General features: G+C 43.6%; 1 non-coding gene across 1 annotated transcript; it reads right to left on the bottom strand.

Annotated features, from left to right (window-relative positions):
- Positions 1 to 2,244: 2,244 nt before the first annotated feature.
- On the bottom strand, positions 2,245 to 2,319 carry Trnat-ugu (transfer RNA threonine (anticodon UGU)). Its single transcript has one exon. It is a non-coding gene; the product is annotated as a tRNA-Thr (tRNA).
- Between the last annotated feature and the right edge of the window lie 22,428 nt (positions 2,320 to 24,747).

Raw genomic sequence — 24,747 nt, 5'->3', positions numbered from 1 at the left:
TCAATGTTTAATGCAGGTTATTCGAAAATTATTGATTTTTAACTTGAAACATAGGAATTTTGTTGCAAAAATAGAGAACGCAATGAAGCTCTGTCGTGCAGCGCTAGAAGACGCTGTTACCTCAGGAACAAGGTAAAATAGAAGAAAACTACAGAACAAGAAAATATGAAACATCGCTTCAATACATCGTCGAACTTATAAAAGATGTTTCTTTTGCTCACAAATAACTTTCGCTTTTGTCAATAAAGCCAGAAAACTTTTGCCTTTAATCTTGCTTATTAACGTTCTATTGAACATATAAAACAACGATAGCTGTATACTATATATGTGCATGCAAACTGTAATTGCATCAAAAATAATTACGCGACCAACTAATTTTATTGCTTATAATGTGTAATTTATATTCTTTATGGTGTAAAAAACACAATGAATCATCACTGAATGATGTGCAGTTTTAAGTACGTGCAGGAAGAAGTAGCAAACAAAACAAAACAAAAAAACTAAGAGGAGTCATCGGTTCCCAGATTCCTGTTTACACATTCCTTTATATTTCTTTTCCAACTAATGCTACCAATACTACCGGTGATCCCAAAATTTACTACGACTTTTATGTAGTGTACCAAAACTACCAAATCGTATTTTTGGTAGAGAGCAACTCTACTGGTGCTTTAACTTTATTACGTCATAATAGCTTTGCTTTCACGCCCGTACCATGCAGAGTCTACCCTCGTGCTTAATGTTTATGACGTCGGACCAAAATATAATTTTGTAGGTACATTCATTGGCGTATGTGGATACTGCCTACAAAATGTGTTGCATATGGATGTAGTAGCAGATTAGTAAACGTGAACATCACGGACGATGGGGCAGCTTCACACGCATCTCATTGTTTATGACGTCACATCCCCTAAACTACGTCTCGTGCAATGATATAATTCGTCACTTACTTTCAGATATATATGTGCAAACTGTCTGTAAAAAGTATCGGGAATACAATTAGAAGTAAAGACGTAATAAATTATAACATTGTGCCTTCTGTGCACCTTTTACTGCATCAACAACGGAATGGTAGTAAGAGATAAACATTTTTCGTTTCATAATTTTGTAGAAGTTGCCAGCGACAAAAAAAAATGCCATAAAGGTTTTAATTTAAGTGTAAAGTTTGTTTCAAGTCGCTAACCGCTCTCATTTTCAGACAAGGATGAAGAAAACTGTGAACTCGTGCGTGATGGGCTATGCTCCTCTTTCACCCCCATCTTAATCACTTTGATTGGTATAGATGGTTTTCACCCCGACAGCGTCTCTCACCGGACAGCAATGTGATGTGTACCACGTTTGGCTGAAATCGGTCGAGTGGTTTAGAAGGAAATGTGGAACATATATAAACCCATGTTCACAAAAGACAGAACACCTTGAAAGTATGTACACCAATATGTTCTGCAGTAATGATTAGTATTTCAGTCACCTTGGTTCGGCATGTGTCTTACTGCCTAGTAGGCACAGGGTCTGCCATGGGCTCTGATAACTTGTTCCATGCGCGGTGGTATCGAGAAGTATAAGGCGCAAATGGCGTCCTGTGGTATAGCCATTTATGCTGCATTCGCCCGGTTTCAAAGTTTATCTGTGTTATTTGGCACTGGGTCACAGTACTGCACACTCCGTTTCACCAAATCCCACACATTTTCGGTTGGCGGCAAGTCTGGTGGTCTGGCGGGTCAAGGCGCAAGGCTGACATGCTTTGTCACCAAGAAGGCACATATTCATGCAGCAACATGTGGTCGTGCATTGTCTTGCTGGAAAATGGTGTATAGGGTGTACTGCAGAAAGGTTATGTCTACGGACTGCAAGATATCGTTCATGTAGATCACACTGGTTACAGTACCCTGGACACACCAAATGTGATTTGTGGCTGGACCCAATAGCACCCCACAGCATATGGTCTTCAGTTGGCGCTGTATGTCTTGCACGAATGCAATGACTGTGTGCTGCTGTCCCTTTCAGCAGCGAACCGAAATGCGGCCGTCATTTTCAAACAAATAGAACCTGGATTCGTCCAAAAACACTATCTGATGCCATTCCTGTGCCTGTTGATATCGTTCTATACACCATTGCCGTCTAGCATGTTTTTGTACTTTTAACTATATATGACCATGCAGCTTTGCTAGAATAGAAATGATAATTAAATGAACACCGTAGCTGCAAGTAGGCGTTGATACACTTCGTTGGGGACATGTTGAAAATGTGTGCCCCGACCGGGACTCGAACCCGGGATCTCCTGCTTACAAGGCAGACGCTCTATCCATCTGAGCCACCGAGGGCACAGAGCATAGTGCGTCTGCAGGGACTTATCCCTTGCACGCTCCCCGTGAGATCCACATTCCCAACATGTCCACAACACTACATTCGTAGTGCGCCTATTAGATGTTTGCCCATCATACTCATTACTCGTGGCAGATTAATCTACCAAGTCCCGTACGAGTTCGGGCATAGCGTGTGCGTTCGCACACAAGAAGGTCAAAGGCCGGGAACCCATATTTTAACTATATATGACCACACATTTTCAACATGTCCCCAACGAAGTGTATCAACGCCTACTTGCAGCTACGGTGTTCATTTAATTATCATTTCTATGTTTTTGTACTTTCGTCAAAGGTAGGCCTTAGAAGTGGATGACGTGCACGTAACCCATGTCGTAGTAAACGAGACTGTCAGCCCTGACACCGCACGATGTGTTACACTGCTCCACAGTTGCGCTAGAGCCGAGAAGGATGCAGATCTATTCTGCAGCCCCATTCGGATGAGTTGTCGATCTTCTCGGGAGTCGACGTGGTGGTACGATCTGATCCATCTCGTCTCGTTCTACAGCCTTCCATGAACCATTCTACACATACCAGTTACACTGCCGAAACACATCGTCCCACACAAGTAGCAAGTTACAGAATGGATGCATCACATTCTGTCATGCCAATAATTCGCCCTCTTTCATACACACTGATTTGAAGGCATGGTCCTTGCATAGTCTGATATATATATATATATATATATATATATATATATATATATATATATGTGTGTGTGTGTGTGTGTGTGTGTGTGTGTGTGTTTGTTTGTTCCACAATTCCTCCACTCGACCGATTTCAGTCGATACACACATACACATATATCTCTGGATTACACTGAATGTAATCTGTCAGCTAGCGAATATATGTACACACCAAGATTTGGGACTGAGGGGGAGAGGCTGAGCTACAGAAATTCTATGTCACCGTGCCATCTTCAAATTTCTACAGTAAACGAAGGCATTTCCTTATTCTATTACAATACGAACTGCAATAGTGGAAAATTTGGAACGCTGTTAAGTCTGATACCTAAAGGGTGGCCACAAAGTACCGTTACCACCTATAACAACCAACATAAAGACAGATCATCTAACGACATCTTCTTTATATTTTTCTTGCCCTTTAGGCTTTATCTCTCTCGTCTGTGGGCATCGCCTTCCACGCCTCCCATTGTTGACCACTCCATCCACAACTTGCCAAGAACCGGTTCCACTCCAGAACCACCTCTAATGAGTTTTTGTAGATAAAAGCATAGTGCCTTTGCTGTAAAACGTCCTTCATTGCAGTACGCTTAAGACGGAAAGAAATAATAATTGACTGAAAAAGCTCAGTTTCTCTCGTTGCATATAGCACCGTCACAATTGCGTAAATAGCGTTTTATGTAGCAACATGTCAGGCAGCATAAACGGTAGCAGACTGGATATGCTCTCACAGAATGTATCGTCAAGTACAGCGAAGGAAAATAATGTTTTATCTATTTCTTTCCATTGACAGTCGTAGAATAGATGAAGACCACTAATAGAAACATAGTATTGAACAGTTAAAGAATCACAACTACAAGAAAAGCTGAATTTACAGTGCAAACAAGGTTGTAGTATTTTATGTTCGAAACTGTGTTTTGTTTTCTTACTGTGCCTGCCGGTGCCGTACTCATACACTACACTCGTTCTCTGAGGGAACCTGGTTCTGTGGAATGCATTCATATTTTCCGAGTCCCCGTAAAAAGCTCGACACAGAGATGGAACCTGATTCCTTTCTTATTCATAGTCATATAGCACTGCTTTGTCCTGTACAGGTACATCTCACATGATAACAGTTGAGAAACCAATCAAATTTATGTGGTACCCTTTTATAAAGACTTCAATTACACAGCGTTAAAAATCGTAGTTAGCTAACGGAATTACAACGAACAATTTCAAAGGAGCTTTACTTCGGGCATACAATAATTTATAAAAAATAAATTAAATATTACGTCTTAGTATCTCGTAACATCAAGAAGTCTGGAGTTATACTTCTTTCTTATTCGATGGTCATTATTTTTCTACATATACAAGAATTATTACCAGTGCACTACACAGCGGGTGAAAACGTTGAAGGAAGCAAATGTTCTTTATGCACTACCTTGTCGTTGGAGATCATATACGGACGTCAAATTAATGCGACTAACAGATGACAACACACCTAAAATGCATCCTTTGAACTTACACCGAAGAAAAAAGCACAGAGAGTAAAAGCTCTCGCTAAAATGCAGTGTATCTGAGATTTCGGTGAACTGTTTTCTCTGTCTGCACATACGTTCGAAAATCAGCATAGTTGAATACTTTTAGCGATTCGTTACGTTCCTTCCTTTAACGCCCTGATGCTCCGCGCTGGCGCTGTTGACTGGCCGAGGAGGTAATTACTGTTTTCTGCTAATGAGAGCAAAATTAATTCGTGTCCCACGCAGTACAAACTGATGCTCATCTGCGAACTACGTTGTTCAAGAGTACTGCTCAAACACTGTTCACCGGTAATGAGAGCAAAATTAATTCATGTCTGCCCTAATACAAACTGATGCTCTGTTTTCAATTTTGCTTCCGTCAGCAGGAGATGATTGTTATCCTGGTACCAGATGATAGCAGTAGAAAATGGAGCACTGTCCATGCATTATGGGCATTACTTGCACCGTCATTATTAATTTCAAACGATAATCGAAGGGAAGGTTATACCACCACAGCGACATAACGTTAATTTCCTTGTCTCCCCTATTAAAACCACAATTTTTCTAAACAAGATAACTGTCGAAAGATTAGAAACATTTTTGACTGACTTCAGCTGTTTTCTGAGAAAGGCTGACTACGATAAGAAATTATTGGTGATGGAAACAGTAGAAGGATGTCGAATGCAGGGCGAAATGAAGCAAAATACTGAAATAAAAATGTGAATAGTTCAAGATGACGGTGGGTGAAGAACCAAGGGAAGAGAAGAAGAAGTGGTGCAAGTGACAACCGAGGAGACTCTGCTTGGTCAAATGTGTGTGTGTGTGAGAGAGAGAGAGATAGAGATAGAGAGGGGGAGTGGAGGGGGATAACTGTGCGGCTGGCCCCGGCGGAGGCTCGAGTCCTCCCTCAGGCATGGGTGTGTGTGTTTCTCCATAGGATAATTTAGGTAAAGTAGTGTGTAACCTTAGGGACTGCTAAGTCCCATAAAATTTCACACACATTAGAACTTTTTTGGAGGGGGATAGGGAGAGCAAAAAGACTGGGAGAACGAGTGTATGGGAGGTATCACATGGGAGGTATCACCATCAGGGTTGGCAGCGCTTTGTACTTCACATCCTTTTCTGCAAAGTATCTTGCAATTAGGCACAAAAATCCTGGTCACGAATTTTGCTATATGAAATGTACTTAAAATACGATTTATACAACTGGCGCCGGCCGATGTGGCCGAGCGGTTCTAGGCGCTTCAGTCTGGAACCGCGCGACCGCTACGGTGGCAGGTTCGAATACTGCCTGGGACATGAGTGTGTTTGATGTCCTTAGGTTAGTTACGTTTAAGTAGTTCTAAGTTCTAGGGGACTGATGACCTCAGATGTTAAGTCCCATAGTGCTCATAGCCATTTGAACCATTTTTATACAACTGGCAGGAACCCATGATTAACTGTGGATGATCCATTCAGTCCACTACCTTATCACGAAATTGAAGCGCCTTCGTTGCTTTTTCTTCATTACTGGCTTTCTGTTTCATGACTATGGATCCATCTCCACTGAAGCGCCAAAGGAACTGATGTATTCGAATAGAGAGATATGTAAACAGGTTGAATACGGCCCTGACGTCGGGAACGCCTAAATTAGACAATTGCTGCTACAATTGCAGGTTATCGAGATTCAAGTGAATTTTAACGTGATGTAATAGTCGGCGCACGGGCGACGGGGCACGGTATCTTTGAGATAGCGATGAAGTGGGTGTTTCCCCGTACGACCATTTCACGAGTGTACCGTGAATATCAGGAATCCGGTGAAACATCAAATCTCCGACATCGCTGAGGCTGGAAAAAAGATCCTGCAAGAACGGCACCAACGACGACTGAAGTCAATCGTTCAACTTGACGGAACTGTAACCCTTCCGCCGCTCTGAGTAGCAGCGCGGTTTGAGGCATCATGTCACAGACTGCGCGGCCACCGCCGCCGCAGGTTCGAGTCCTCCCTCGGGCACGGGTGTTTGTGTTGTTCTTAGCGTAAGTTAGTTTAAGTAATGTTTAAGTCTAGGGACCGATGACCTAAGTAGTTTCGTCCCTTAGGAATTCACACACATTTGAACATTTTTTGTAACCCTTCCGCAAACTGCTGCAGATTTCAATGCTGGGCCATCAACAAATGTAAGCGTGCGAACCATTCAACGAAACATTGTCGTTATGGGCTTTCGGTCCCGAAGGCCCAATCGTGTACTGTTCACAAGATATGTCCACCCTTCACATGGATTTATGGACAGCCCTGCAGGATTCGTAGTGTCAGTTCCCTCTGGCACTGCTTCAGGCATTAGTCGAGCTCATGCCACGTCGTGTTGCGGCATTTCTGCGTGTTCGCGGAGGACTTACACGATATTAGGCAGGTGTACCAATTTCTTTGGCCGTTCAGTGTAATATTACACGGGATCATTATAAACATAGGCTGCCGGTATACCACATAACAAGCGTGTAGAAAATGTGAAACAAAACTGCTGGTGATAACAGCTTCCCGATTCGGATCTATTAACAGATATTCCCAATGAAAGGAAGGTAAGTAGACAAATTTAATACTGATAACAAAAGAAATACTTAACACATTTCATCAAACAAGGTATCATTGAATAGTTCTTTGTAAAAACTGTCGATTCAGCTACTCCAAACTGCTATAAGGTACACCTCACGGGCGCAAAAGCGTGAAGTATTGTAATTACATGATAGATTGGTTTCCAATCAGATAACAAGAAGAGACATATTAAAACAAAAATGTGGCACTATATTAACATCATACACTTTTAATAGATGTAATGGTTCAAACGGCTCTGAGCACTATGCGACTTAAATTCTGGGGTCATCAGTCGCCTAGAACTGAAAACTAATTAAACCTAACTAACCTAAGGACATCATACACATCCATGCCCGAGGCAGGATTCCAAACAGCGACCGTAGTGGTCGCTCGGTTGCAGACTGTAGCTTCTAGAACCGCACGGCCACTCCGACCGGCAATAGATGTAATGTATTAGAACTTAAACAGAATGAATGGTACATAATACGACAAAAGTTATATATGGTGGTCATTAACAGTCTGAAACGGTTGTAAGCGTGTTGCAGCGTCGGTTCTGCAGAGAAATAATTGGTTTGAAAAAAAAATCGTTACGTTGCATCGTTTACGTGTTAATTGGCATTGAAGTTAGCCAGTCAGGTCAGGCCGTTGCGTGCACAAATTCAAGCAGCTGGCTCTCTTGCTCGCTTTAAGAAAACCAAACGAAGAACATGTTTGGCGACACCACCTCTGGCGACCCACTTGATTTTGAGTGCGCAACGACCTGATTAGGTAACTTCAATGTTAATCAAGTCGGAAACGGCGCAACGTCTCGAATTTTTTTCACAGCACAACCTTCCCTGCCACACATAATTTATGATTTTTTTTTTTAGAAGATGAGGCCTTAATGCTATTACAGATTAGTTAAACCGCTGGCGTTATTTTTAAAAAAAACGAGTTGAAGCTGCGGACACATCGTAAATTGAAAATGTTTGTCCACCAACTTCTAATTATTGTTGCAGTAAACAGCAAGTGGTAACTGTGGTTGAAGTACTGTAAGGCAGAAACGGAGAAACTAGTAAGCCCCACTTTCCACACTCGACTCACTCCAGTCTCACGTATGTTGTCTGAATATAATGTGGTCGATTTCTGCATGACTCCTAAAATAAAAGGTATGAGTATTTAATTTACTCAGGATTGTTTGTGTATATGATTTCATCAATGGCGTGGACTGTTACACTACTGGCCATTAAAATTGCTACACCACGAAGATGACGTGCTACAGATGCGAAATTTAACCGACAGGAAGAAGATGCTGTGATATGCAACTGATTATCTTTTCAGAGCATTCACACAAGGTTGGCGCCGGTGGCGACACCTACAACGTGCTGACATGAAGAAACTTTCTAACCGATTTCTCATACAAAAACAGCAGTTGACCGGGGTTGCCTGGTGAAACGTTGTTGTGATGCCTCGTGTAAGGAGAAATGCGTATCATCACTTTCCGACTTTAATAAAGATCAGATTGTGGCTATCGCGATTGAGGTTTATCCTATCGCAACATTGCTGCTCGCGTTGGTCGAGATCCAATGACTGTTAGCAGAATATGGAATCAGTGGGTTCTGGAGGGTAATGCGGAAAGCAGTGCTGGATCCCAATGGGCTCGTATCACTAACAGTCGATATGACTCGCATCTTATCCGCATGGCTGTAACGGATTGTGCAGCAACGTCTCGATCCCTGAGTCAACAGATGGGGACGTTTGCGAGACAACAGCCATCTGCACGAACAGTTCGACGACGTTTGCAGCAGCATGGACTACCAGCTCGAAGACCATAGCTGCAGTTACCCTTGACGCTGCATCACAGACAGGAGCGCCTGCGATGGTGTACTCAACGACGAACCTGGGTGCACGAATGGCAAAACGTCATTTTTTCGGATGAATCCAGGTTCTGTTAACAGCATCATGATGGTCTCACCGTGTCTGGCGACATCGCGGTGAACGCACATCGGAAGCGTGTATTCGTCATCACCCGGTGTGATGGTATGAGGTGCCACTGGTTGCACGTCTCGCTCACCTATTGTTCGCATTGACGCCACTTTGAACAGTGGACCTTACATTTCAGATGTGTTACGACCCGTGGCTGTACCCTTCATTTGATCTCTGCGAAACCCTACATTTCATCATGATAATGCACGACCGCATGTTGCAGGTCCTGTACGGGCCTTTCTGGATACAGAAGATGTTCGACTGCTGCCCTGGCCAGCACATTCTCCAGATCTTTTACCAACTGAAAACATCTGGTGAATGGCGGCCGAGCAACTGGCTCGTCACAATACGCCAGTCACTACTCTTGATGAACTGTGGTATCGTGTTGAAGCTGCATGGGCAGCTGTACCTGTACACGCCATTCATGCTCTGTTAGACCTAATCCCAGGCGTATCAAGGCCGTTATTACGGCCAGAGGTGGTTGTTCCGGGTACTGATTTCTCAGGTTCTATGCACCCAATTTGCGTTAAAATGTAATCACATGTCAGTTCTAGTATAATATATTTGTCCAATGAATACCCGTTTACCATTAACATTTCTTCTTGGTTTAGCAATTTTAATGGGGAGTAGTGTAATATAGGCGATTTCTGCCTGGCTCCTAAAATACGAGGTATGATTATTTAATTTACTCAAGATTGTTTGTGTATATGATTTCATCAGTGGCGTGGACTGTTAAAAGTCGTAAATGTAACTTCTCTTATTGCTTGGTTTGTTCGGTACATACACGGAAGGTAATGGGTAGTGACCGATTTCCCAAATCATGAGCTTCAAATGTCCAGTAATTTTCCAGTCCGTTCAACACGCAGACGTAGTACGAAAGCAGCGGTCGACGATTTAATGAAAAGAATCAGATTTTCCGGAAAAAAATTGATGTCGATAACCACTCGACAAACAAAATACTCAGGCAGAGTGTTTCCGCACGATTTCATTAGCAGATAGCGGGCACTCACGTCGGCCGCCGCCTAGAGCTGTTTCCGCTCCGTTGACGGAGCCGCCTGGCGCTACACAACGGCGGCCGTGTTGTGTACAGAGCGGCGTGTGTCTCCGGCGGACAGCTCAGTCAGTCGGAACGGGCGCTGGCGGCGGCGGCGTGGGCTCAAGTGGGTGCGCGCCGTGTCGAGGACACATTCTGGTGCGCGCGGCCAATCTCCTGATTAAAGTGGAGCGCGCAGCTCAGAACAAACACTGCCCCCACCCCCACTACCACCTCCAGCCTGCTCCCTCCCAGACCCCACAATCCAGTCCGCACAGCAAACGTCAGCTGGAGGCGGCGAGGCTGCGCCGGCTGGCGCTTTCTCGCTAGACCTGTCGCGTTTGCACTACAAATGAAGACCTGGCGCAAATTACGTCCCGTCGGCGGTCAGCGGGAAAAGTGGTTCCGAACACGCCCGCGGTTATGACTGGCGATGAATATCCTTCTCGCGTCCTGTGTCACGCTCTTCGCTTGGGCTGGAAAGTAAAGTAGAAAGCCGCCTTTCCGCGAATCCGCTGCGGATGTGGGGAGGACAGAAAAACTTGCACGTTTATTACCAACTAGCTGTCGTTTTCATGGCAAGTTGGTAAATTTACTTTTTTTCCCGGGGATGAAAAGGAAACTGGAATAAAAACAGCTGGGGTCAATTTAATTAAACTTTCATCATGTAGCTCATACCATCCTGATGACAGAAAGTGAAGAAGAACTAACGATTCTTTTACAGGAGGTTTAGTGAAGGTTAGTCTAACGTTGAATGTCAAGAAAACAAAAGTTTTGGCTCAAATGGCTCTGAGCACTATGGGACTTAACATCTATGGTCATCAGTCCCCTAGAACTTAGAACTACTTAAACCTAACTAACCTAAGGACAGCACACAACACCCAGTCATCACGAGGCAGAGAAAATCCCTGACCCCGCCGGGAATCGAACCCGGGAGCCCGGCCATTGGAAGCGAGAACGCTACCGCACGACCACGAGCTGCGGACAACAAAAGTTTTGGTGGCAATTGCCCCTATCTATATATCCATACGAAAGTCTGAAATAAACAAATTCCGAGCTGTTTGCGGTACCATCAGCAGACCACTGGGCCGTAAATTACAAAAAGAGACCGTCACGAAATTCTATAAAGTGATGGCGGTTCCGGTGTTACGCTATTTCCTATGTTATCCTATGCAAGCGAAAGCTGGGTTATCACAGGAAAACAAGAAAATAAAATTGAGAGAGCAGAGATGAGGTTCCTAAAGAAGACGATTGGTTGCACAAAAGAGGAGTGATGAGAAATGTCATTATCGATGGAGAGAAGTGTTCCGAAGTAACAGTAATCTCAGGTGTGTCGCAGGGGAGTGTCGTAGGACCATTGCTATTCACAATATATATATTTAAATGACCTTGTGGATAACATCGGAAGTTCACTGAGGCTTTTCTCAGATGATGCTGTAGCATATCAAGAGGTTGTAACAATGGCCAATTGTACTGAAATGCAGGAGGATCTGCAACGAATAGACGCATGCTGCAGGGAATGGCAATTGAATCTCAGTGTAGACAAGTGTAATGTGCTACGAATACATAGGAAGAAAGATCCTTTATCATTTAGCTACAATATAGCAGGTCAGCAACTGGAAGCAGTTAATTCCATAAATTATCTGGGCGTACGCATTAGGAGTGATTTAAAATGGAATGACCATATAAAATTAACCGTCGATAAGGCAGATGCCATTGGAAGAATCCTAAGGAAATGCAGTCCGAAAACAAAGGAACTTGGTAACAGTACACTTGTTCGCCCACTGCTTAAATACTGCTCACCGGTGTGGAATCCGTACCAGGTAGGGTTGATAGAAGAGATAGAGAAGATCCAACGGAGAGCAGCGCGCTTCGTTACAGGATCGTTTAGTAATCGCGAAAGCGTTACGTAGGTGAAAGATAAACTCCAGTGGAAGACTGTGCTAGAGAGACGGTCAGTAGCTCGGTACGGGCTTTTGTTGAAGTTTCGGAAACATATCTTCACCGAGGAGTCAAGCAGTATATTGCTCCCCCCAAAGTATATCTCGGGAAGAGACCACGAGGACAAAATCAGAGAGATTAGAGCCCACACAGAGGCATACCGACAATCTTTCTTTCCACGAACAATAGGAGACTGGAATAGAAGGGAAAACCGATAGAGGTACACAAGTTACTCTCCGCCACACACCGTCGTGTGGCTTGCGGAGTATGGATGTAGATGTAGATGTAGATTCTAGAACAGAATTAAATATTTCCAAATGAAAGAAAAAATTCACAAATATCGTGAAGATTAGAGATAACGCCTTATGAGAATGCCATGTCTCAGAATAACCCAGAACATCCTGAATGGAATGGGGAAAGAGATAATGGAAGACTTCAAAAGAGAATGGGAATGATGTTATTTGGGAGTTCGGAACATGTAATAGCATGATACTGATAATGATGACGTCTTGGCACTTAGTAGAAGAAACAATGGAGGTAGTTTATATCTTTAACAATCTTGGCTCCCAGAGTTCTGAGGATACAAACTGCATCCACTAAATCAGACCCCGGCTGGCAGGAAGTCCATGATCAAGTCTGACAATGTTTTAAGGAGAAGGGACATAACTTTTCACGACCAAGATCGCTATAGTAAGGACTATGGTGTATGGATGAGTAACCTGGACTATACGAAAGGCTGATTGTTGTTGAATAGACTTCCCAGAATCGTGGTGTTACTGGAAACTCCTTAGACGCCGATGGACTTGTAATGAGACCACTTTCTCTGAAACTGTCCACTAACATATTTCAGATGATGATACACAAATTCTCTTGATCAAGTTGTTGTTCCATTACACTTCTCTTGAACTGCTGATCTGGATTACCATAGTACAGTGGAAGGTTCCAAGAGTTGGAAGCATACAAGCTGGCTGCACGGAGAGGAATTTTTCGTGATAAAAATGTTGACAACTGGACGAAGGCACAGCATCAGGTACACAGACCAGCATTCGTGGCCATTCTCTTTCCGCAGCATACGCTCTCCAGGCGGGACACGGAACACGTTTTCTTCTGTCAAAAGAAACTTGTAATTTTTTGCAGCAGACTTTAGCAAGATAAGAGATTTCTAGCCAGATGTGGTTTCTCATAGGGCTTGTGAATTTTCGTTATGACGCCTCGGAATAACGTCCATACTCCAGCATTCTGACTGTGTTATACCATTATTTCTGAAAAGCCCGCACTTTCCTCTTGTGTTCACATGCAGGGCATTGGATAGTCCCTTTTGAGAATCATGCCATGGAGTGGCAGATATTTTCTGCCTTCCTCCACATATGAGAGCCCTGTTGGTTCAACATACAGAAAATCTACAAAGGTAGCAGGTTCTTTAACACCGTCACTGGTTTAACATCTTCACTAGTCGGCGCTCGGAATTTTTGCCACTACCTCCGAGGATTCTTGTCGGACGATGATGTGCAGGAGGCAGTTGCGGACTTCTTCACACAGTAGGACGAGGTGTTTTACCAAACGCGTATCTTCAACCTGATGCCTCGGTGGCGTGATTGCTTCAATGCGATTTTTCCTGATTGGCATACCGGTCTTACACTGTACAGCTTCGAACGGAAACTTTTGGATCGGCTCTCTTACTTTGCTGTTATGTGGCAAATGACAAGGAAGACATAACCATTACGTAGTTTACCCTTCTGTTTTCAGTTCATTTTTATGAAGAATTTTTTTATGAACAATACAAATAATATTTACAAATTATTAACTATTTTCAAATGGAGTCTCTGCTAGTGGAATAAAGCTGCGACTTCTTTTAAAGCGTGGGTGAAGTGGTTCCGTTATCTCCGAGCCAGTCAAGCGTAGTGAAAAATTGCTTGAAGGGATGACACAGTTCTGATTTCCTGTAGTCTGTGTGTTCATCGTGTGAACCCGAATCTGATAAACTGGGTGGGTTCACCAGCGAGCAATACTCATTATCGTCCTCAATGCCCGTGCACTATGTCAGATGTTAAAAACGCTCACGACTCCAATCACCATAATGTACGAGGCGTGTTTTCTAAAATGGACTTGCTAAGATACCTCAATAATTTTATTTTTACATGGAAGCCTGTACCTTAATCTACGCACTGACGCCATTACGGTCTGACTCTTCCTTGTTTACATTGTGTACTAAACGTATAAGATGCCTCCGATAATCGTGAGTCCCGCCGACTGTGAAGTACGCACTGTTATAAGATTTCTTAGTGCTAAAGGCCTAAAAGCGATCGAATTTCATAGTGAGATCTGTGCACTTTACGGAGAAAACATTATGAGTGGTGGAATGGTAAGAAAGTGGGTGAGAGCATTTAAAGATGGCCGCACAAATGTGCATGATGAACAATTGAGTGGGCGTCCTTCGGTCGTTAATGAAAGTTTGGTGCAAGAAGTGGACAATAAGGTGAGAGAAAACAGACGATTTACGATTTCCTCTTTGCGGGATGACTTCCCTATTGTTTCTCGTAGTGTTTTGTATGGCATTGTGACCTAGCACTTGAATTACCGAAAATTGTGCGCACGTTGGGTACCGAAAATGTTGGTGGATGTGCACAAAACTAAACGTTTAGACAGTGAGTTGTCTTTCCTTGAGCGGTACCACAACGACGGTGATGATTTACTAAGCCAAACTGTTACGGACGATGATACATGGATGGCCTACGTCACACCAGATTCAAAGCAACAGTCCATGGAAGCTGAGCAAGGGCATCGTTTTGCTGCAAGACAATGCCCGTTCGCATGTGGCGAATCAGACCAAGGATCTCATCACATCTTTTCGATGGGAATCTCAAGATCATCCTCCGTACAACCCCGATCTTTCGCCCAGTGACTAACATCTGTTCCTGCACTTGAAGAAACACCTGGGCGGTCAGCGTCTTCAAGACGATGACGAAGTCATAACAGTGGTGATGCAGTGGTTAACAAGTCAGGCGACAGACTTCTATGAGGAGGGTATTCAAAAACTGGTACAAAGTTATGACAAGTGCCTCAATATTGACGGAAATTATGTAGAAAAGTAGATTAAGGTACAGGCTTCCATATAAAAATAAAATTATTGGGATATCTTAGCACGTCTTTTTAACCTTCAAAACGGTACTTACTTAAAAAAAAACACGCATCGTTCAATGTCTTCTGATAACTCAATTAGCCGTAAGAAATGATAATTAATAATGAGCGTATTTGTGTTGTCGTTACTAGCGTATACTTGCTTTCCTCATATTTGAAGTACACACAACGAATGGCGATATCATTACTTCGACATTTAAGATTTCCAGAAACTTGAGGCACAAATGATTCTAAACATTTCTGTTTGAAGACCAAATGAATGGCCACTGAACGAAAAGCTACTCTAGAATCCATTAATGGAGCTATACGCACGCTGGTATTGATTTTACGCTCAGATGGACATTCCAATAACAGCAGCGGAGCAGAAGATGAATACGTTACTATGAGTCACTGGGAATGTGGCACAAGGTAAATAGAATGGACGTCATTTGTATACATTTGTGGAAAGAAAAACATTGGACCGAGTAGTGGCAGAGAGAGAAATTTTGAAAACAGTTCGTAAAATTTTAATTCATAGAGTACACATGAAAGATGCACGGTTTCAGATACGAAAATGACATACGAAACAGTATTACACAACACAGGCATAGGATTTATGAAGGGCGATTTCGTGTGGACTTCAGGATAATCTTAAGTTCGTAATGAATTAATTTTTCCCCAAGTGTTGCTCCTCATATATCAAGTATCACTTTCACAGTTTTTTAAATCTGAGATAAAGTATTTCGAGCAAGTAGAATGTGCACTGACGTTTCTACGCGTCCATGTGGTGTTGGTTCTACGATTGATGTCTTTCTTGATCTTCGCTACAATTTTCTAGCGATGCATCTTCTCTTTGCAGAATAGCATCACCTGCAAAAAGCCTCAGTTTCTATAAAGCTGTCTTGAGGGGCAACCAAAGTCTTTTACGTCTGAAGGTTTCTCTCAGGTAAAAGAAAAGAAAAGGCTGTGTTTTGTTTGTTAGGAACCTTTGAATGTAATCACAGAGCTGGTCTGATATTCCATACGTTGACACGTCGTTCATTAGGCGACACTGTAGAACTCCATGCAACGTCTTACGGAAGTGAAGGAACGCAGCATCATCCTGGGTACCGATGTCTACCACTTTTTGGGTCACATGGACGAACTGAGAAAGAGCGATTTCACGCGAAATCCGTTTGTGGAATCCGTGTTGATTCCCACAGAGGAGATCTCAGTTCTCCAGAAACAAGACTCTGCAACAGATCGACGTCAGCTGTAAAAGCATATACTTCTTTGTGTCTCTTCGTTCGTTCTCTACCACTAGGAATGTTTCGCTCCTTCAGCAACTGTACAGCACACTGCTGCTAAAGGAGGAGCAACTCACCTACCGTATGCAGAATGGTATTGGTATCGTATCTGGAGAGTCTTGTACCGCAAGGAAGCAAGGAAGAGGATGTTGTTATGGGTGGCCGGTCTCCTCTTCCTACAACATAAATGCACACGTGGATTAATACGGTTCTTTCTTTACTTGTAGTGGATACTTGAGTAGAGTCCATATGTTGTAGTACAAGGTCATCCATAACAGTCTTCTTGCAGACAATATCGGTAATCTTGCTATTACAGACTGTAGTCTCTCTGCTAGTACTGCTATAATCACTACCATTGTCGCTATGTACTGTCATAGCCTGTGATGTGCTCCGCAAGTAACTGTCAGACGCTAAATAGGAAGAGTGAGACAGTCAGGCCATCCAGTCAGTGTCGGCTGCCTAAATACACGGTTTAGAGCGGGCGTTGGCGGCCTGTTGTTCGTCAGTTTGTCTCTGGCCTTTCTCGTGAGAGGCGAGCTTGATTCAGCGCCTACTATCGATCTTCGCTTCGTCTTGGCCGACCGGTGTGCTGACGACAGCTTACGTCAGCACTCAATAACAGTTGCTTTTCTATCCCTTGGTCACTTTCTTCGATATCTGCCATTTTCACTTAGGTGCAATTCTTTGAAGCAGGAACCGTGATATGATCTTGTTCAGTGGAACAATGTTGGGTAAAGGAGTTAAGTATTTCAGCTCAAAGTTCCAAAGCCATTATGATCACAGAGAGCCTGGCAGATGGCTTTGACGCATTACGTGATTCAACACAATAACGAACCTTCTAAGGACTTTCTGTCACATTGAAAGATAGCGTTTAACTTTCATATTCACTGAAGGATTTATGCATACCTCTCCTTACGCTAGTTAGACTTTGTTCGATCCTTGTATGTCTGTGAGACACTGCTACATTTAAGTTTGCACTACTGCTCCTTTTGCTTTCGGAGCCGTTGTCTGACACGGCTATTTAAGTACTTTGGATTTTTTCTATCACTTCGAACTTTGCTCGGTACATAGGCAGATTGTACAGTACTCTCAAATTATATCCATTTATGTTCAACATTTTCAATTCTGGAGAAAAATGTTTCATGTTGACCACTCGGATATATTGAAATCTATTTCTTGTTGTACTTGAAAAGCAGAAATACCTTCCTGTCTTTCTCCATATTCCTACTTATAGCCATATTCAGTGATGCTGGAACGGCCGTACAGCTATTGATTCCCTGTTGCACGTTAACTGAATAAAAAGCTTTGGTCCTGTTGGTGCCACTAGATTTCAGCTGCTACCTTAAAGAATCGGTTCTCTGTTTAACTGATCAAGATTATTTCAGGATAGGGTATTGAGAACAACTTCTTGCGATACGCTGTGCCCTAATCACTTGAGTCTCCCAGTCTGTAGATCATAAGTAGTGATCTCCCTGCAGTCTTGTAACATGACCGGGGAATACACACGCAACTGTCTCCAAGTTTTCTCTCAAATATATAATCTATCAATAACTACTAACATAAGCAGTTATAAGATTTTTGTTAATAATGACATAGAATATTTTCGTAGTTAAAGCCAAATAGAGTATGTGCATTAAGTATTGTATTTTCTGTGTTACATCCCGTCCTTCCTCATCTTTATCTATCAGGTCAACAACTTTTCAGTATTAAGAAACTGCGCCTGATTATTCACCTTTCGTAACAGTTTTTCCACAGCCGCGCTTTTCTCATATCCTTTACAGGTATCTCATTTCTAATAAGTTAGCTCCTTTACTCATTCGCTTAATTTAATTTCTGAGAAACCCTTAGTTTCGAGTCTCATCCTTCGTATTATCATCTGTTCTCGCTTCATTAATAAGCATGAGTTATGTGTGACCTTTACTCTGCAGGTTCTGCTGTACGAGTGGTGCCCTGTCTCGCTTTTATTACTTCCTTTTTGTTGCACTCCCCTCTTCTCCTGCTATACAACTCTCAGCGCTTTTATTTGTACTGCAATCATTGTTTGGAAGAATTTCCAGTCGGCCACATTTTGTCCTAAATGGTCAGTGTCTGCTACATCTCATGAAGAGTTCATTCTGTCTCTTCCTCGAAAATCCTGTGACTTCGCAGCGACGTCTCATGCGCTACCATGCACAAAATATCGGTTGGTTGTAATTAAACTGACGGTGTTCCGACTGCTGCACTGTGAACTGTATACACTGCAGGAGGCTGGAATATCATAGGTAAGCAGTGCGCTCGCGAAGTATGCTGAAAGATATAACAGTTCCACTTTCTGCCATCCGAGGGAAAAAATGGCGCTGTAAGCAGTCAGAATGTGAATTGCCTCCTCTTTTGACGTCATACGCCGTTTATCTCTGGGCGAGGCGTGTTGATTTGTTTTATGAAGTGACTGTTGGTGCAAGGGGCTAAGTAGGTTGAAGTTTTCCGTGTATAACGCTGTTGCTATTGAGAAGAAAGACCGCGCATTGCAAGTAAGTTGTTTTATCAAAACGGCACCAATAGAAGCACTGCATTTTACTCTGCACAGAGTTGTGAATGCAGAGAACTGTCACATATGGGGTTCTACTCCGCTACATGTTGTGCAGGAACATTGACTGTACTAAGCTTCTATTACTGAGTGGTGTGATTTCACAAGCTTGTTCATTCTCGCAACGTTTTCTTTCTAAGAGGTGACACAGCGCGGTAGTGTTAAGTGTACAGTGACATTTGCAAATTATAAGGGACTCCCTCTGATACAAGCGATACCAGCTTTTCAAGAACGCAACTGTGGAACACCACTATTTTCATGAAAGCTGGGAAGACACCAAATGTCGCTTGGCAGACGAAATACTTGCTTGGAGAAAACTTCAGTAAATACCACGTCATCTCTAGGCGATTTCAAGATTTATGGCCCTCTTGATCGCCCGACCCAAATCCATATGATCGCTGCTTGTGGGATAATCTGTAACATCGTGTCTATCAGGGATGTATGTGGACTCTTTCTGATCTATTGTCTAGCATACGATGACATATCGCTCAGATTACACCGGACCTGCTGCGAACAACTGTCGATCACGCCCTGCAGCATGCTGCTTTTGTGACGATTCAGAACTATTATTATCATGCATTTATCGTTCGTTCCCTTTTCGTGCACCCTCACCACATCCTGCCTGCTCTCAGTGCCAGCCAGTGGCAGAAAGTGAAACTATTACTTTATCAGCATTTTCCGAGAGCGCACTTGATAACGAACATGCCTACGAAATTTCAGCGTCCTGCGATGTATAAATTTCTCGCTATAGCACTCGAAACATACTCAGTTTAATTATAACCACCCAGTAAATACAATCAGTGATATGCATTGCATAAATTAAAAGACCCATTCATCCACAGATTAACTTTTTAATACCTATTGCTGGACCCAGTTCAATCTTTTGCATTGCTCCACTATTAAATCACTGTGAAAGAAAGGGAAAGCAATCCCACTTCAAGGTAAGCAACAGGATACTTGCCCCCCTTCTTGCAGCGGTGTACCATAGGTCTCTAGAAGAGCGTAGCGTTCCAAAGGATTGGAAAAGGGCACAGGTCATCCCCGTTTTCAAGAAGGGACGTCGAACAGATGTGCAGAACTATAGACCTATATCTCTAACGTTGATCAGTTGTAGAATTTTGGAACACTTATTATGTTCGAGTATAATGACTTTTCTGGAGACCTCTGTAGGAATCAGCATGGGTTTCCAAAAAGACGGTCGTGTGAAACCCAGCTCGCGTTATTCGTCCACGAGACTCAGAGGGCCATAGACACGGGTTCACAGGTAGATGCCGTGTTTCTTGACTTCCGCGAGGCGTTCAATACAGTTCCCCACAGTCGTTTAATGAACAAAGTAAGAGCATATGGACTATCAGACCAATTGTGTGATTGGATTGAAGAGTTCCTAGATAACAGAACGCAGCATGTCATTCTCAATGGAGAGAAGTCTTCCGAAGTAAGAGTGATTTCAGGTGCGCCGCAGGGGAGTGTCACAGGACCGTTGCTATTAACAATATACATAAATGACCTTGTGGAGGACATCGGAAGTTCACTGAGGCTTTTTGCAGATGATGCTGTGGTGTATCGAGAGGTTGTAACAATCGAAAATTATACTGAAATGCAGGAGGATCTGCAGCGAATTGACGTATGGTGCAGGGAATGGCAATTCAGTCTCAATGTACAAAAATGTAATGTGCTGCGAATACATAGAAAGATAGGTCATTTATCATTTAGCTACAAAATAGCAGGTCAGCAACTGGAAGCAGTTAATTCCATAAATTATCTGGGAGTACGCTTTAGGAGTGATTTAAAATGGAATGATCATATAAAGTTGATCGTCGGTAAAGCAGATGCCAGACTGAGATTCTTTGGAAGAATCCTAAGGAAATGCAATCCGAAAACACAGGAAATAGGTTACAGTACGTTTGTTCGCCCACTGCTTGAATAATGCTCAGCAGTGTGGGATCCGTACCAGATAGGGTTGATAGAAGAGATAGAGAAGATGCAACGGAGAGCAGCGCGCTACGTTAGAGGATCGTTTGTTGTTGTTGTGGTCTTCTTCGGTTTGCATAGGAACAAGTTGTGCTTAATGCCTCAATTAGACATCACCAAGTCTGTCGAGCTTATCGGATTTCGTTTCAAGCTAGCCAATATCTTCATATTGTGATACGAGATCTGTACCTAAATACCACCTGATGCACTCGTCCATAACACCGGAAAATAATGAAGGAGAATTCTACGACCCCGTAGAGGAATGATGCTTGAGATTCCTGCAGGAGCAGAAAATTTTTATCGGTCAAGGAGGGCCTGTCACTTCTCATTTGGCCACGCGATGCTGATGATGGTGACCCACCATTCTAATGGCGACGTTAAGGTTGGCGGATCCCTTTGTGTTCATTGAGAGGTGTTGCCTGTATGTTGGCGCTTTGTTTCACCCTCTCGCTTCTTAAAAACTCAATCATTACACTATTCTGCATACATAGTTCCACTACGGTCAGCTACACTTAACAAATACACTTACGCACACAGTTCACACACTTCGTGAAGGGAAGTTGCCTACAGGTGCGAAGGATAGGGAGAACTCTCCAATTAGGTGGCTGAACGTTCACGTCCGCATCTCCCCACGCCCTGACGTTTCTTTTACTGTGTTCTCAATTTCATCAGAGAATACTTAGATACACTACTGGCCATTAAAATTGCTACACCACGAAGATGGCGTGCTACAGACGCGCAATGTAACCGACAGGACGAAGATGCTGTGATATGCAAATGATTAGCTTTTCAGAGCATTCGCACAAGGACGGCGCCGGTGGCGACACCTACAATTTGCTGACATGAGGAAAGTTTCCAACCGTTTTCTCATACACAAACACCAGTTGACCGGCGTGAAATGTTGTTGTGATGTCTCGTGCAAGGAGGAGAAATGCGTACCATCACTTTCCGACTTCGATAAAGGTCGGATTGTAGCCTATCGCGATTTCGATTTATCGTATTGCGACATTGCTGCTCGCATTTGTCGAGATCCAATGACTGTTTGCAGAATATGGAATCGGTGGGATCAGGAGGGTGATATGGAACGCCGTGGTGGATCCCAACGGCCTCGTATCACTAACAGTCGAGATGACAGGCATCTTATCCGCATGGCTGTAACGGATCGTGCAGCAACGTCTCGATCACTGATTCAACAGATGGGTACGTATGCAAGACAATAACCATCCGCACGAACAGTTCGACGACGTCTGCAGCAGCATGGACTATCAGCTCGAAGATCATGGCTGCGGTTACCCTTGACGCTGCATCACAGACAGGAGCGCCTGCGATGGTGTACTCAACGACGAAACTGGGTGCACGAATGGCAAAACGTCATTTTTTCGGATGAATCCAGGTTCTGTTAACAGCATCATGATGGTCGAATCCGTGTTTGGCGACATCGCGGTGAACGCACATTGGAAGTGTGTATTCGTCATCGCCATACTACGCGTATCACCCGGCGTGATGGTATGGGGTGCCATTGGTTACACGTCTCGGTCACCTTTTGTTCGCACTGACGGCACTTAGAACAGTGGACGTTACATATCAGATGATCAGATGTGTTACGATCCGTGGCTCTACCCTTTATTTGATCCCTGGGAAACCCTACATTTGAGCAGGATAATGCACGACGGCATGTTGCAGGACGTGTACGGGCCTTTCTGAATACAGAAAATGTTCGACATCTGCCCTGGCCAACACATTCTTCTGACCTCTCACCAATTGAAAACGTTTGGTCAATGGTGGTCGAGCAACTGGCTCGTCACAATACGCCAGTCACTACACTTGAACTGTGGTATCGTGTTGAAGCTGCATGGGCAGCTGAACCTGTACACGCCATCCAAGCTCTGTTTGACTGAATGCCCAGGCGTATCAAGGTCGTTATTACGGCCAGAGGTGGTTGTTCTTGGTACTGATTTCTCATGATTTACGCACCCAAGTTGCTTGAAAATGTAATCACATATTAGTTCTAGTAAAATATATTTGTCCAATGAATACACATTTATCATCTGCATTTCTTCTTGGTGTAGCAATTTTAATGGTCACTATTGTATCACCTTCGCTGCACACGACTCACCGAAATCCCGAACTCCTGCAGGATCTTAAGAGCAGGTTTTTCCTTCTGCCAGCGCGTCCCATCTTGGGGGACTGAGACTCCTTAACTTCGACTAATGCTAGGACACCGTAGTGTTGTGATAGCGTTGGACGGTTTACCCGTCTGGACGAACTTGGATTACGATTGTGGACTGGGGTGCAAGCCATGTGGATCACATTTCGTGCTAGCCTATGCCGACGAGACCGCTCTGCTGACTTCGCATTCGTTTATACGAGTGATCTGATGTGGTCTTTGTCAACAAACGTCCATCAAGAAAATCTGCCGGCGGGAGTGGCCGTGCGGCTGTAGGCGCTACAGGCTGGAGCCGAGCGACCACTACGGTCGCAGGTTCGAATCCTGCCTCGGGCATGGATGTGTGTGATGTCCTTAGGTTAGTTAGGTTTAATTAGTTCTAAGTTCTAGGCGACTGATGACCTCAGAAGTTAAGTCGCATAGTGCTCGGAGCCACTTGAACCAAGAAAATCTATGTTTTTGTCGATTGGCTATTTCCTGCTGTTGCTAATAACATTCCTTGGCAAAGTAGACTTGCTGGCAGGACTTCTCAAAATACTATTTCCAACTGGTGCTGGGAAGAACCGGTCATAATGGTAAAGTCACTAGTACGTGAGCCAGCGTAGTAGACTCCGACTACAACTTATTTCAAAGGCTAAAAACCATACAACAGCCAAGATCGCTCTTTTTTTTTTTTTAACATGTAAGACCACCCGTTTCAACAGACTATGCTGTCATCTTCAGGTCTTAAAATCGTTTGTCATAGAACTTGTTCCTTTTACGCTGACCTTCACGCAGAAGATGTCAGGTAGATAAAAATAGCACATGACACCTTGTGATGAGCCTGGCGGACAATGCGAAACATGCATATAACTGAGGTACCCCTGCAGGTACTGGGACAGAGCGTAGATACAAAGGTCGGAAGCACTGTCTCAGGTAGGTGTGTGGAAACTAAAGAACTGCAGAAGAATTCAAAATGCGTAAAGATAATTTATTTCCTGTACAAAATAGGAGGTTGCTTATAAATAACGAACGCCAGAAGGTTCTTAAACGAAGCAAAACATGAAACTGTCCAGGCCACACATAGGGACAATCGTCACTGAAAAGTGTTGTTTGGCTGCTTTCACAGCAACTTAAGAATCCAGAAAAACGTCGAAATAATGTGCGACCAATGCTGGGAACAGCCTCGACAGTTAAAAAGTGAGAAAGATGCCAATTCACAAGTTACACAGCTATTACAATAGAAAATATCCATCGTGCACTGGGAGGTGAGGCCATGAAACAGTGATCAGTCATTGGGCGGAATTGCGTATTCAGTCTCTCAATGGCAACCCCGAGAGGAAGAAAATTTCGTGGAGACGTTGAATTTAGGAGAGGGAGTAGAAGAAAGTGAGTGGGAGAGACATCGCGGAAACAACAGACATGCGGGCTCTTCCAGCAATAGCCTACATCCGCCTCCCAACACCGTGATGTCGCTGCTTCTTCTACGGCAACACGGTCACTTGGAGTGGTCGCTGATGAGAACTGCCGACTCGCAGCCTACGCTAAAAGACTATGAGCCATACCGACCCAGCGTCTGCCGATATCACCAACACACGACGAATAAGCAATAAG

Source organism: Schistocerca nitens, chromosome 8, assembly GCF_023898315.1.
Source record: "Schistocerca nitens isolate TAMUIC-IGC-003100 chromosome 8, iqSchNite1.1, whole genome shotgun sequence".
Lineage (NCBI taxonomy): Eukaryota > Metazoa > Arthropoda > Insecta > Orthoptera > Acrididae > Schistocerca > Schistocerca nitens.
Note: the sequence above shows the minus strand (reverse complement) of the source record. Positions and strands in the feature narration are given on the sequence as shown.